General features: G+C 42.7%; 1 long non-coding RNA gene across 1 annotated transcript; it reads left to right on the top strand.

Moving 5' to 3' along the window:
* The first annotated feature begins 2,001 nt into the window (after positions 1-2,001).
* LOC144121411 (uncharacterized) lies at positions 2,002-3,811 on the top strand. The gene is made up of 3 exons (XR_013312613.1): positions 2,002-2,029; positions 2,989-3,247; positions 3,716-3,811. It is a non-coding gene; the product is annotated as an uncharacterized LOC144121411 (long non-coding RNA).
* Positions 3,812-13,710: the final 9,899 nt, after the last annotated feature.

The following is a 13,710-nucleotide window of genomic DNA, read 5'->3' on the forward strand; positions in this document are numbered from 1 at the left end:
GCCACACAATCAACCTGCCAGAACCGCAGCCATCCTAGAGAAAAATGAATATTGAATAGCTTGCATCGCCCGGTATATATTTAACCGGAAACTTCCATGGGTAATTCACAATATCATCGACGCCGGCGTAGTGTGCCATCTGCGAAACCCGCTAGGTTGGCCTAAGCTGCTGGCAAGAATAAATGCTATCATTGAAGCCTGCACACTCACTTTTCATTCTCTTGCAATGGTAGGTAGGGGGAGCATATACCCCTCTACCTTGTGGAGAATAATTAGTGTCTTTTGATAACAGCAAAAATACCGCCATTCGTTCCTTATCCCCGATTAACTTAGGGTTTGATCGCACCTGTATAGTTTAGGAACCGTGTGCTAAAATTAACGAACAAATGTGAGAAAAAAACCTATTGGGGCTCAGAATTAAATAATTTTATCGTTTTATTATTGTACAATAAAACGGTGTAACCGTCGCAGTTTTGAACAGCTTGAATCAGTGTATAAACCTGCTCCTTTGGAAAATCTTTTTTCTTTAACTTTACACAAGAACTCACCATTTCACCTCTCGCAACATCTGCCCAAATGACTGCACGACAGACACGACACTTCCCCAGGCTCAACTGCGCCTTCCTCGCATAGACATATATTCCTATAATTTTCTTTAATAGCTACAAAGTACAAATCAGTAGAAATATAAGCCTTTTCGACTCAATCGATGCTGTGAGTTTATTTCCTTATGTATGTTAGCTATTTTCGCTCTGGACTCTCACAAACCTTTATTCATGAGGTCGCAAGCCAATAATACAAAAAATAAAACTTTTACGGCTTGATATTTTTATATGTACAGTTTTTGAATTCATATGCGTGATCTCCTCATTGTGCATATGAAAATGTTCTAGTAATATTTAGACAAGGTTATTGTCACGAGGCAGCTTAACGTAAAACTCGTTGACATTGAAATTACCCCGGCATTCAGCGTCAGAGCGACAGTGCTGAGTTGCACGTTTGTGTGCGACATAACCATCTTTGTAGACTGTGTTATAGTACACTGACCGATATACCACTGATGCGAATAGGGAACATCTCCGTGCAATTGGGGTGACGTTTCTGTGTGAAAATGCTTCACCGTGAAAACACGCCGCAATTCATTTGTGTATGCTTCATGCTCTTCCAAGAGTTTGGGCTTGAGAAATTCGTTAACTTCGTTACCAAGAGCACATCGTGAATTCACTGCAGACGACGAAAAAATTGTGTCCCTCAGCTAATAATGCGCCTTCTTGTAAACGCAACCACGAAATGTTTAGTTTGAGTTTAGAGGCTTACAAATATTATCGAACATTCCCACACTAACCGAGCAAGCCAGTTGCAATACACATTTTCTATGTGAAATAACGCAAGAGGAAGTTTCAGAACAAGCATCTTGAAAACGTACACATGCTTTTTAACAGCCGAACATTTGAAAGGAGTTCCTTGGCGTTCAATTAAATTTCAGTTCACACAGTCAGGATCACCAAAGTTTGAAGATTCGCTTTGAATCTAATAAGTTTAGCAATACGCGAAAACAGGCCTGCTTTAAGCAGAACTATAAAATGTGTTTTCAAGCATCGGTAATGAGAAGTACCACCAAAAAAATTTCACACAGTTGGAGCAGGGGCACGAGTACCTGATGCAACAACTTGCCATCGTTGTTTGCCGTTCAGAGGCGGGCAAACATTTTGCGCCTTTGCGCGGACGTGCGTATGTCACAAGGCATACCAGGAAAATCTCCATATCTTATTTGCACTCAGCGGTCCTCATATCAACGCTATGCGCAACAGTACTGAAATTTATGACTGCTTAAAAAAATCCCAGGCAGGGCAACGACCATTAAAAACAAGTAGTGTGTATGAATGCTAAATTAAGCGCCGCTGCATGCTTATCAGTGTGGCTTCGTTTTTCTAGAAACATTCGAGAACGAGACAGTATATAAGCCAGTCCAGAGGTCTCTTTAGCAACAGTTGCATTTCTTGCGACGTGCAGCAAACTTCCTACAATGGTGAGAGATGCGGGCTTCTTGTTTGCAGCCAAGTAGCTAAGTGCTGCTCCTTGTGATTAGAGTTTACCTGTTACGGTTTTTGCAGCTTCACTATGAATGAACACGTAGCTACAGTTTCAAAGGAAACACATTGCCTTCATTCAAGCAATAATTAAATGTAAAGTATCAGCTAAACGGTGTGCTTTTACTGTAATTCGCTTTGACTTTTCGACCAGAACTTGCGCTTATCAAGCACAAGCTCAGTCAGAGTAGTTTTCTCCATGCGATATTTTCATGCGACGTTTCATGCCCATGCGACATTTTCATCTTGAGTGCAGTGGCGAGAGCAGATCTCCTTGTCGTTTTCGAATTGACTGTTCCTTTATATTGAATGAATTGTTGCGCCTGTTTACTTCGTTCTTTATGACAGTCACGTTTATTGTGTTATAGGGCGCGATCTAGAGGCCAGCGTTTCATTGGCAACAATTACTTTCATGGCTATTTTTTTTCTCTAAAGCGAAAATTTTATTCTCAATCACTTTAAGACTATTAAGAATATCTAAATTTGTCCAAAATTAAATTATTGAGGCCTGTAATGCTTCATTCTTTGTAACAGTGTACTTGGAGAGCCGCAAAGTTTAGAATTTTAACATGGAGTGTCCTGTAGGTCACGATTTCATGGGAACATTATAGGCATCGATATCAAGCACGTTTGCTCAGTATGTAAGCTTCTATTTCAATAATTCGTTTATGCGGATATTATTAGTTATATGAGTGCAACCATGGTTACAACGTCCACTGTGTTCTGGTTCAATTTGAAGCCTTAATTCATGTGCCTTAAATATTTAAATTCGCAGTCAAGTTACAAAACAATTTCTAGAATTCCTAGCAAAAGACGCCTGCCTTAGAGGTCTTTTGATCCGAAGGTATGAAACGTCCAATAAATATCAGCCACTCACTCACCGTTATACACAATGCAGCTCCGTTCCTGCCTTTTCCTGGCCCTGGCCACCTGTGCCTTCGCCGGCTACGCCGGCTACCCGTACGGCTACTCCCTTGCGGCGCCAGCCTACGCTGCCTACCACGCTCCTCTTGCCTCTGTCTCCACCGTGCACCACGCTCCGGCCTTCGGTCCCGGCTACGGATTTCCCGCTTACGGTTTCGGCCTTGGCAGCTACGGCCTGAGCTACGGCTACGGACTTGGCGGACTCGGTTACAGCACCTTTCTTCGCAAAAAGTGTAAGCTGAGGCTTCTAGTGGAGGCACCTTGTTTATCATGTCACTACTGGCACTCTAATATCTGACATGGCTTCATACATTATACAGCATATGCTATGTTTTGAAAAATTGCGAGGTAGGTAAGTTAGAAGCGAGGAATAAACTAAACACCGAGAAATAATATTATTCGTGTATCAGGATCACAGTTGCTGGCTTTGAGATTAAACAAAGAATACAGCACAATCATTCTTGAACCACTATGGAGTGTAAGATGCCACTCAATCTCCAGTGATATAGAGCACGATTTTAACATTAATTAATTTCGGCTAGAAGGTACCACGCCAGTATTCGAGTTAGTAAAGCAATACCATTTCGACATATTTTTCCATCCCAGCAAGCAAAATTTTGGGAGTACTGTTATCTCAATTACTTTAGACTTCAGAGCCATTGGTTAATGTAATACTATGACCTCTTTTGTTTGTTTTGCAGAAGGAGCTCCATGAAGTCATCACCGTAATACGGCAACAATAAAAGAAGGTGGTCAAGCGCATGTGATATTAGCTTATTTTAGAACAGAAAATATTTGATAGCCTTGTGGGCTTATGATCATTCATTTGCCCTGAACAACAATAAACTCACGCATTGGTCACCTTCTATAGTGTTTTGACTTGATCCTGGCAACTGTCTGATGGTTCTGGTTTGCGTTCTAAAGCGCATGTTCTAAAATTAGATGAAGGATATATTGGTGGTTATCACGGTACAAAGAGAGCGCCTCAATTTGTCACGTATGGCCACGTTTAGGAGAACTCCTTCCGGGGTCTAACCAGTGGCGCTTTTTTTTTAATTTCACCACGAACTTGCCCTTGTTTGTAAGTCGTGGCAAACTCGTGCGAGCCAAAAAGTCTCTGTTTCCAAGGGAGTAACAGAAAAAAAATGAGACAATTCAAACATCCCTTTCTGGCGTTAGAAAAAGGCTGGCTTCAAAGTGGAGCGGGGGGCGTTTGACGCGGGTAATATTGAGAATTTAAAATCAATAACATGAGGATGAAGATATTAGCACAACGGGTAAATTACAAAACCAGGATGGTCAGGAATGCATGAGCGAGCGATATTCAACTTCATGCTACTTCGCAAAAAAAAAAGGTAGCAAAGCTTGCCTGCAATTGCCGCTTGATTTTTAAGGTATGTAGCTGAACCCTTGCGCAGTTTTCTTTTCTGATAAATTTTATAAACGATTTGTTAGCTTAAATATCAATCTAGATCTTTGTAGGGATCAAAAGCGAGAAGAACAAGCTCTTCCTTTTCTATCCACTAATTCCACTTTCTTATTCAGGCAGGAATAAGCTATTCCTTGTACTCTCAGTTTGTTCATATGCAGTGGATCGAAAGCTTGCAATTTATGTTAGGCTACTAAGAAGCGGTTCTTCCAGGCGATTTTGGTCTATTCTTCGGATTCTAGAAAGCGAGCATATTGGGCAATTCAAGTGCTAATAGGCTAAGAATGAAGTCACAATCGAGTGAGATGATCTTATATCTCTCCTCCAGTCATTCTCCCTGCCCAGCAATGCAACATATCACCATACCCGCTTGCTTAATTAGGCCCGCATATAAGGAGACAGTCAAGTACAAAATTCTTCGCGAGTGAAATATTGCAGTTGGCCATGTGAGCACGACGTCATTTCATATCGAATAGCACTGTACCTTTACCAAGGCCCACATAATCCAGGCAAACACCCGTTTAAGAGTATAGGCTGTGTCCACGATTAAAACTGAGCTGTCAAGTTCCTGCGAGCGTTCGGCTACAAAGTAGAGTTACGTTTTCTTGTTCTTTTCGTCTTTCCTGCGCTATAAACCTCGTGCAATTCTGTTCAGCAACTCTTCTATCGCGTGGCCCTTCAAATATCCTTGCAAGAGCGCTTGAGCGATATGCTTTTAAACCAAATCTGAGCGACGAACGTCAAGTACGCTGGCCAGCTGCATGGACCATGCAGCAAAAAACGTTCCGAGGTGCCGTTCCTTCGTGCTCTAGTTCTTGGTGCCGCCGAAATATGGCGTTGATTTCATAAAAAGCAGCAACTGAACCGGTGTGTATTAAGGCTGCATGCCCGCTGCCCTTAAGACTGCCCCAGAATTTCTTCTACTTTCCGCCGCAGGAGATGATTACGCTTGCATTTTCCAAAACGTGAGTGAAATGAGCACAAAAATGCGGCAACATCCTACAGCATCCAGCCGGCACGTGTCGTACATCCTTGCTGGCACACTGATACAAGTCGATGACACATCTTCCGGCTCTTTCTGCGCTGCTGGAAATGGACGAGGGAAACTCAGAATAGTTCTTCATTGTATTTAAATCATTGGCAACAATAATTCGGCTCAATCATTTGCCAACTGCATTGAATAGAGGACGAAATTTTACTGTAAACGTTTTGGGTTGTGAATTGTTCTTTGCGAAATGGTTGAAAATTTGAAACCTAATATAGCTGTACCACAAATTCTAGCACATAAACGGCAGCCTTCACGTTGCCCGAAGTTGAATCGCCAATTTTTGTTTTCTTGATAATCATGCAACACCCCTCACGCCCGCTTCTTGCAATAAATGGCAGCATTAAAAGCGTAGGCTATAGCATCTTTTAAAATAGACACGGAATTTTAGAAAAACACGAAAAGTGAAGCTTGAGAATATTACCTTTTGTTGCTTGCGGAAATTTTCTTTGACCAAAAAGGAAAATTGTAATCATTGATTTCAAAACCTACCTTATACTCTAAAATTTAAACTGCAAACACTTTCTGACATATTCCTTCTATCACGCGTAGAAAATCTAATGGCCGAATTTTTTAGCGTTCCATAATCCTTGTTTTTTTCCTTCCAATCTTCCTTAAAGAATGCCGTGCAGACTTTCTTAACCGCAGAAATGAGACCACTCTTGAAGCAAGAATGTTTGTTCGAGAGAATAATTTTTTTTACTGTTTCAAATTTAAGGCATGCTATGTTGATGTCAAGAGTGGGTTTAAGAGCCCGAAAAATATTTCTCTATTATTTAAACACATCTTCTTTCATTGAAAACAGCTTAATTTGCCTCTCACGCCAACACTGATAACACGGAAAAAAACTCAAGCACAGCGCAATGCTCTGCAATTTTTGCAGGTATGCCTATTAGGTGTGCAATGAATTTGAAGACAGTGTCCGCGACTAGTATGTCATAGATTATTGTAAAAAATAGTGTATTTGTGGAAGCATGGATATTAAGATGAAGGGCCCCAATACCTAAAATTATTTTTGAACTTGAATAATCCCAGCTAACAGCATGCCCTACTGTATAATAATTGAGTATGCACAGTTTTAAGAGAAATTTTCATTCAGTGTGACTTTATCTATGTTGGCATAACACAAGAAATAAAAAATACGCATTTTGAAAAAATTCAGAAGAAACATAACGTTTTTTTTTTGCTTTCTACACGTTTCTATATTCACAAGAAAGCAAATCCCTAAACTGATAAAATGCTTCCCACTTGTAGGAAGGTTGTTGTTGTTGTTGTTTGCCTATCAAAGATAGCACATACCCACACTGGAGGATCGGCCAAGAATCGGGTGGCTATTCTTGGACACTCCTTTAGTGTTTCCTTCGTCTTTCTCTCCCGTGTTGCAGCTCGCCTTTCGTAGCGAGAGCTACACTGCACTACCCAGACGAGCATTTCGCCTTCAGCCTGCGAGGCCGATAGTGAGCATGCGCGAAACCAAAGAGGAGCAGCAGGTGCGAGGCACTTGACGTCAGAGTTTGGCACGAGTTGACGTCAGAGTTATGAGCCACGCCAGCTCCACTAGGCCCGCCGGCGCCGCGCGTGAATGTTCATGCACGGCAACCGGAGAATGGCAGCTGATGCGCGGCGCACGACGTCAGAGCTCGGACGCCGCCGCGGCCGCGTGCGGGATCGTGCGGATAACCTGCGTATGTGCGGCTGTGTGTATAAAAGCTCAGGTGATACGACTCAGAGAATCACAATCGCTTCGTATGGATGACGAAAAGGAGACTTCAGCCGCCGCTGTGCGGCGGTATCATCTGGAGAAGATCAGTTCTTCAGACCCAGAAGTCGTACGTCGCCTGGCAATTGGCCGCTCTGCAGGGAAAGAGTGAACATCAGATGGCTAAACGAGTGGCGGAGACGCCTGAGCAAAGAGAAGAACGTCTTGCCAAGCGGAGACGCCAAGAGGCCGAGCGTCACAACAACAAGCTGGACAACATGCGTGACCAGGGGGGAACTGCACCTCTCGTTGCGTATATCCTGGCATAGCTGAGCTAAGCCACTGCCAATTTTATTAAGCTGTTTAAATCAAAAGCGCTCCTTGGCGCTTCCACACCCAACCAAAAATTTTGCAAGAAGCCTCGGAGTAACTTAAGTAAGCTCAAGCTAGTACGGAGCAGCGTCGCGCGAGCTGTAACCAGTGGGAGGAGGGCTTCGCTCTGCAGCTGCCGCCGAGTGGATTAAGAGTCTGAAGATGAACAACGAGAAACGCGGTAGCGTGCACATGCATATGCCCGAAAGAAGAGGCAAAGAATGAACGCATGCTTTTTTTGCACGCCTACTCAGTTTACCTACGGTAAAACCTTACCTAAGCCGCCGTGGTGGCTCAGTGGCTATGGAGCTCGATTGCGGACTCCAAATTCGCGGGTTAGATCTCGGCCACAGTAGTGGAATTTCGATGGAGGGGAAATTCTAGAGGCCCGCGAACTCTGTGTTTTCAGTGCACATAAAAAACCCCGGGTGGTCGAAATTTACGGAGCCCTTCGCTACGGCGTCCCTCATAGCCTGAGTTGCTTTGGGACGTTAAGCACCCATAAAACAAACCGTTGAAACCTTTCTATCAGTTTCACTCCGCTCGGACTAGGTATCGAATTTAACCTAATTTCTGGACGGCGGAGATGAAGTCCCACTTCTTTTTTGCAAAAGGTATGAGAACGTGAAGTCTTGCAAAAACAAATAAAATATTGGCATTTAAATAGCGTCGTCACACATCAGGGAAGCACTAATCAGAAAAAGCAAACTTAAAATTATTCCGGAAAATTCTGTCATTCTGCTGGAAATTCTTTCATATGCTACCACATGCAATCAATGTGAACTCGAATTCCGGACCGTTATGCTCTTTAACACATAATATGCCGTAATGTCAACTGCAATAAACATGATGCACTTAAGTAACTGAATTTTCCAATTGAGGACAACGGTACTCACCATGGGTGCCCTAGAATTATCCTGTACTAAACGTTTATCAGGCAAATTTTTTTAAAAGTCGGCATTGATATTTTTGAAACTGTAATCAAATTTCGCCGCTTTAGAATGATAAGATATATCCACGCGGAAATAAAAAACCTTTCAAGAAGTACGGATTCCTGAAGACTGTAGCGCAACAGAGCACTAGAGACTAGGGAATAATGTCGGCCTAAAGTCCCCGCTCATTCTTCTCTAGTTATTGTCCAGAAGACAGTGCTTCTAACAATGCATAACTTTTTGAAAAAATGTTTGGGATTTTCCTCGCTGCAAAATTGCAAGAATCAAAAAAAATTTCTATGCTGCAAAATTGCAAGCAACAAAAATGTGTTGTGCCTGAATCCCACACAACAATCGCAAAGTTGCGCGGTCGCTTGTTCAGAAGAGTGTGATCGTTCCTCGAATAGGTAAGTGAACAGGCTATTTGCATAGCAGGAGACGAGCGTTCCGGGAACGTGAAAGCGCAAAACATATGTCAAGCATGCTTTATTGAATACAGTGTTTCTTTAAGATTGAGGTGCAGATAACGAAGGAAACACAATGTTTCAGCGTTTCAAAGCAGCGTTTGATTAGATTGGACACCGAACTAAGAAGGACACAACGATAAAGGGTAGCAGAAAAATATAGTCCTTATCAGCCATGATCATTGTGTTGCTTTTCCATTTACCTTTAAAGCCATAACACACAAATGAGATACGTGCATCAGGAAAAGAATAAGGATTTTTGCAGGCCCATGCTTATCCTTGGGCGTAGTTATGAAACGTGATCGGAGCCAATAAAACTCTTGTACTTATGCAAAGGGCAAAGCAAGAAGTGTCAGCACCTTGTGCCGTGATAATAAATTACACAAGAGGAAAACTACCTACGTTATTGTAGTTTATAAATAGTAAAATAAGCACGAGTAATCACTCCGCATTCGGCGCTTCCGCATTACTATTATGTTTTCACTTTTAACTTAAAAATGCTCACTGTTTAAGAATCCTACCACGAGCGCCTAACGTCTACAAAAAGCAAGACTTGAAGATATGTGACAAACGTGACGAGTGTAATTCATAAGCTTTTGAACACAAGAAAATTTGTTTAATGAAAACGTGAACACAATAAAAGTGGACTGAGAGGAAAGATTATAACATGGGAACTACATGCCGCATGTTACACGATTTGTTTATATTTTGTTTCACGAGCTTTTCGCGTGGCACCTTAGGACACTTACAAAAGTAAAAACAAGCAAAACACGGGAAGCTGGGAGATTGTGGAGGGCAGGAATCTTGCTTGCTAAAGTGATAAGCGCCTGACGAACGCGCAGTGGTGTGTGGTGCTTGTGGTTTGACTTTTTGAAGCTGCACGCGGTATATATTTATCATGCAGCGATACTGTGCAGCACATGGCTATGTTTGTATTTATTCTCGATCGAAATGCGACCGCTGTATCACTGAAGAAAGAATTCAAGCAGAAAAATGGACAGCGAGAATGAAAGCATGTAGAAATGTCAAGGACTGGGCTTTCGCTACGTTGAACGCTGGTATATATTTAAAAGCTTTCATAAATACGCTAGCAAAAGCAGAAGCACGACGAGTAGGTGGTTTTCACTCTCGTAGAACAAAGCAACGCTGCAGTTACCCCGCATCCAGCTGAGCACCGAAAGAGGCCGGTGAGAGCGGACTTTCATGCAGCGTTAAAATATAAAATTCAGCTCCCTTTTGTTTAACGTCTGTTCTAACCCGAACATTTAGGGTCGCTCTCCTTTCATGGTAATCACCCGCAGGTGAGAAATTCCGCTTTTCTCGCAGTCCTCCTCCTTAATGATACCAATATAGTGCAAGGAAACAGGACCCTGAAAAAAGGTCGACAGGAGCGCTCCTTCCGTAGCCTGTGGTAACCACACACCGGCTACCGCATCCTTCATTCACGCCATACCCTTCTCCTTCCAGGGTCACACCCTACGGGTGATTCCCATGGCAACGCACCCACCGGTTACACCGACCTCTACTACGACATCCTACACGAAACCCAGGAATGGGCGCTTAGCAACCGTCGCTGTAAAGCCATGCCACCACATTTCGGACATTGCCGCATTTGGTGCCTCCGAAATTAATTATGTATTAAGAAAACCCTTACACACCGTATTCTAGTGTCTTTCTCATGGAGCGCCTCGCTTACGCGAGCCGAATGGGACTCATCGCTAGAGCACCAGTGCTGCCAGCTTTTGGCCTTGGCTGAAAATGAAATTGAAGGTGTACATTTTAATATGCATAGCGCGCTGTGAATTAACATAGGCATCGCGTCTTTCTTCGCTTCTCGGAGTACAGATGGCGACACAGATTCGTTTCCAACGAAAGCATGCAAGTGGATAACGTTGACAACTTTTGGTAATTGCATTCTTTACTTTTACTCATATCAACATAAATGGAGGAGACATTCATAATGCAGTACGCTCTAAGCTCTACAATTTTACAAAAATTAAGCTTGACGATAGGAATCTATGGGGCTCTAATGAGAACAAAGTGAAAGGAAACACTCGGCGTTGATACTCTTTTAAAACCGTAATAGAGGAAATTAACGTTCTTTCGCCTGTTTAATGTGCCTAAAATGAAGAAGTGGCCTTAAGAATTGGCATCGCATCGTTTTCATGGCCTTCAATTAAAACAATGGCGCTCCTATCTCGTCAACACTGTTTTTTTTTCTGAAATGTTTGAGGGAGTTTCTATAAACATCATAACGGGCATATTGCCAATATATACGGGCCTCAAAATAAGATCATTCAGATTGTCTACGTGAGCAGTTTTTTTGAACGGAGAAATACAGTGTGTCTAAGAGAGCTTGGCACCGAACAAAAAAGACCTTCGAGCCCTTAGATGATTTCTCACGAGATATGACACACCAGTTCACCTACCTTGTTTTTCACAGACGTTAGTGTGCTCAATTGAATATATACAGAACGGGAAACAAAGGCCGCAGAAAGTATCTATATTATGATACCTTCAGGTAGCTATGACAACATTTAACACACCAGAAAATGCCCGAATTTCGATGCAAGCCACGCAGAAAACCATATCAAATTACAGTTGCTATTCTGACATCTGAAGGCTCCCATTCGTTCTATGAAATCTATGGCGTGTTAATTGCAAGAAGAAACTGTAGTTCCTTCCCCTGTACCTCCCCTTCTAACTTTTTCTGCCCAGGTGACACAAATGTGTGGGTAGATGCGCAAATATTGTTTTCGTTAGTTACGTGGAATTTTACGGCGCAAAAGCAACTAAGGCAAATGTTGTTTTGGAGCCTGCCGCAAAAATATATGTGTTTAAACCCAGTCCACAAGTTTGTGAATGGTTTAAAAACAAACTTGCCAAACTGTTTCTGAAACACAACTTCAACATGTCCCGAATGGCGTTCAGATGCGCCTGCCGGCTGCGAGAAGTGCGGCCGTTATTTTTGTTAGAGCATGGGAAGGAAACTGCTGTGCATTTCCTTCTACCAAACCGTAGGATGCCTGCTTCTTTGTGAACCTTTGATCACTGCTCTAGGGACAGTTTCCTGAATAAGAGAACAAAGCACAGATTCGTTTTGGTTCATTATCTGAATTAAGGACTTCATTTCCTCGTATTTAGAGGATATTTATTATGTGAGGCGTTATTGAGAAGCATCAATTGCACAAAGCAAATGCAAATTCCACATTAGAATGTTTGTGGTCCGGGATTTCTTAAGAAAAAGTTCAAATTAATAATTCTGTAATTTACCTTTATGTGTGTTAAGCGCAGTTAATTAGGTGACTATTGCCTTTCTTTCCTCTTCAATTATTTCCCGTGAATCACAACCACTGAAGGAATGTTATTTATCCAGTATTAAGACTGCACTTGCATGATACATTGCGTGCAGCCGATGTGAGATTTATATGACTAAACAAAATGCAGCGATGACAATTATCGTGTCTAACCGAAAGCACTGCTCTCAGCATGCGCTGTATAGAGATAATTAAACACCTCGCGATTAAATATTTGGGAGATTTCAAAGTGGCAACAATGTAGAAACAAAGAGCAAAAAAAAAATAGACCAGAATTTGTACCACCTAGGTAAGAGAAGAACTGAAAAGATCGAAGCCCTTGCTTGCTGCGTGAATGTATTGATCATCATCATCGTCAGCTCAACTATATCCACCGCAGGATACCCATTCACTTCCATGTAAGCCTTTCCTACTTCCGTGGCCGGCACTCCATCGCTACATTTTCCAAACCTCATGGGCCCTCCTTATTCCATGTCGCCCCATGCCGCACTTGTATTCCTGTAGAATCAGCTCCGCTACCCTACGAAATCATTGCTATCTCTTCTCCGCCTTTCAAGCCCTGTTCATGCCCTTTTTATCTTCTTGTTTCCACATAGTATATCATTACCTCACGTCCATTCGCTAGCGTATACTACCGTCATCTTCACTCCCTACGTTGCCCCATCGCTTCTCTTTCCATGTCATGCAGCGCGGCTTTCAACATATATTGAAGCGTCCGGATATATCCAATCCGTATTTCATGTGCAGGCTGCGCAGAAACAATACAAAGATCTGCCAGACGATTCAGTGAAGAAAGCTAGTCATTGTAATTCGAACGATGAATAAAGCAAGCAAACGAGCGCTGCTAAGCGAGAGCGGGTGTGTTAATTTTGATACTCCGATAATCAGGAAGACGATTGAATCGTGCGATTAACTAATTACGGCAAGTGAATTTCACACAATCAGCCTTCGTTACCGCTCATACACGTCCACGCTAGGATCGCTGCTGTGAGAAAGCCCGTAATTCCCGCCACTGCGAATAGAAGCTCTGCGTCCGTATATCTGGTAAACGTGACCGGACTCAACGCTCAGAGGAAGTACCGGGCCCTAAAACAATAGGCACAACGAGTGTGGAATAGAAATGCAGAAAACTAAGTCATGACGAGGTAGCGAGGGAGCGCTTAGAGCAACTACAGACCGGCCAGGTTGTTTTGAAAAGGAGAGGTCAAAGACAAGCATCTCCCAGGGAAACCCTCGCCGCAAACTGATCCTATGAATGGACTTGAGGTCTCACGTTTACACCTTGCGCTCGCAGATTTTCACTCAAGGCTGCGACACCGCCCGCTACTGTGACGAAAACGTTCGTCTTAACAGACGACCATAACCAAATTTTTTTATCGCTTCCACAAGCTCTCATTCGTTTTTGTTAACCATGGCAAGAGGCGCTGAATCCACACTC

This window comes from Amblyomma americanum, chromosome 2, assembly GCF_052857255.1.
Source record: "Amblyomma americanum isolate KBUSLIRL-KWMA chromosome 2, ASM5285725v1, whole genome shotgun sequence".
Lineage (NCBI taxonomy): Eukaryota > Metazoa > Arthropoda > Arachnida > Ixodida > Ixodidae > Amblyomma > Amblyomma americanum.